We start from the raw sequence: 2,465 nt of genomic DNA, 5'->3' as shown, positions 1-2,465 counted from the left end.
TGTTGCTTTGTATGTCCCTCCCCCACAGTGTAACCCCCGCTTTCACTATATTTGATGTCAGTATAACATGTGGAGGAGATGGGGGCAAACAAGTCGTTTAAGGATTCAGGTGGACCTGTTGCAACAATGAGAAGTACAAAATGTCATGTCAAAACCAGCTTTACAATGTCGGTGGGGGGGTATAATTGGGTGGGGGGAGGGGGGAGGCTGGGAAGGGATGTGAAGGGTAAACAAAGGAGGAGGCTGCAATGCTTGGTAAGAAATGTATGCATTATCCTGCCCATGTAATTGTAGCCCCTCTGTACAGTATGTTCTCAAATAAAATAAAATAATATTAAAAAAAATAAAGATAGAATTTGTATTTACCTATAGATGTTCAGTCCATATACTGTTTGTTGTGGTTATTGATTGTATTTTTGTTTTATTCAACTATTTTCCGTTTATTGACTGTGAAGATATGCATTCCATTTATTATACTGATGACATCCCATCACATAGTATCTCAATTTGTAGATGTGTTCTCCATCATGTCTGACACCCAGGACTCTCAGAGAAAAGGAAAACAGGTGTCACACTTGGCTTATTATTCCACAATCCAGTTGTTTGCAGTGCTGGGATCTGAACTCAGGACCTAGCAGACCCAATTCAACACAGCATCCTCTAGCCAAGGAAGCTGCCAGGCAGTTCCCAGACCCTGAGATTGAGCCACAGGGGTGGACAAAATAGCCATACATGGATAGGCAGGTGGCAGTATACCAATAAATATATATTTGTATAGAATTCCAGAGACATCTACTTAAGATTCAATGACATCAACTACATTCCTACCAACTCTTAGGTATTTATTATGCTGCCATTGAAGGAATAGTATTGTTTTCATGCTTAATAACCAATTCATTAAGATCAATCAGCATCCTAGGATCATTGCATCCCATTTTAGATTAGATGATGCCCGCAGAAACTTATTCAATCATGAGTTTCCAAATATTCCATCGTTATTCCCGTGCATAGGAACAAGTCTCTTGGGAAGTCTCCCCACTGGTAGGTGTCAGGACCAGGATTCAATATTAGGGCCTTCGCTAACATATGGGCCTGTGGCTTCCGCAATAGCCCGCTAGCCTTGGCCAATGCAAAGTGAAGTAAACTTGTAGCCTTGTCATTCAGGCCCAGATTGGTCACCATGCAAAGGAATAAAATGTAAAAAATCCATTCTGCGGCTATTTTTCAGTGAGTGTTTTTATTTTCTCCTGCAAGGCTTCAGGGCCTAGGATCACAGGGTCGGCTATGTGCCCATGGCAGCCCACCAGCCTAAAGTGATCGAAGCTGAGGCAGAGTTGCCATGAACTGAGTTCAAATCGCTTGGATGGCAAAAAAATAAAATAAAAAAAATAATAAACCATCCGAGCTCAGAATTCACATCATTTTCTCTGCCACAGCTGGGATTCCAACTCAGACCTGGATAACACTATAGCACGATGGGTGAGGGGGAAGCTCACCCTCCTTGAAGACTACAAGGTCAGGTCTGCTTCCAGGGCCTGAATTGAAACTCCCACACTGGCAAAAATCATATGCCCACCTAATTCAAACATAGGATCTCTATTTACATACATGTGTGGAATGCATCATGCATTCAATGTAGTTATTCTTTTTATTTATGTCTTAGTAAGGGATGCATTTTGTATCTTATTGATTATTATGACAGTTATAACTGTGCTGGCAGGGATGAGAACTAATTCCCATGTCTATAGCATTGCTTAAGCCTTCTCCATCCTAGCTGAGACCCAGAATTTTCACAGGGCAGGAAAACAAGTGGACATATTGGATTCTCACATCTGCATTCCTCTTTTGGCAGTGTTGGGGTTGGAACTTAGAGCTTAGCAAACCCAATAGGAGAAAGGGTCAAGGTGAGGGCACCATGCTGAGAGCTAATAAGGAACTAAGCTCTTCCCAGGACCTGAGATCGAGCCCCAGGAGTGGGAGAGGGAAAGCACAATACTCATCCATTCATAAGCTGAAGGTAGTCAGCATATTTGTATACAGTAGGAGAGATGGTGACCTGTGATGGAATCCAATATACTCCATGACTACCGATTCTTGGATCTTTCCAGATGCCTCCATTTCATGACTGTGATGATTATGGTCAAGCTTTATCAACTCTTCATTGAAAATAATCGATACACAAAGAATCTTGCCTATCATTTCCTGCCACGCCTACTCTGGTGGAGTCTGCTTAGCATGGGAAACCTGCTTTTAGATCTGAGAATGGGGCTTTAAAGAGGCCTACCTCCTGGAAAGGCTGGCAAGCCCCTGGGAAAGATGTGTTCCTGTTTTCCTTTTCCTCGCTGTATAGGAGCGCCTATTAATCTTTTACTGTTCCTGCTGCTTGTTCTACTTACTCATGTTCTACGTTCCCTTATTCAAGGCTGTTTTGTTGACGACTCCAACATCCGATGACTGTCTTGAGA

Source organism: Dipodomys merriami, unplaced genomic scaffold (assembly GCF_024711535.1).
Source record: "Dipodomys merriami isolate MVZ:Mamm:240054 unplaced genomic scaffold, mDipMer1.0.p SCAF_478, whole genome shotgun sequence".
In the NCBI taxonomy this organism is placed as follows: domain Eukaryota; kingdom Metazoa; phylum Chordata; class Mammalia; order Rodentia; family Heteromyidae; genus Dipodomys; species Dipodomys merriami.
The sequence above is the reverse complement of the archived record's forward strand: the minus strand, read 5'-3'. Positions refer to the sequence as shown.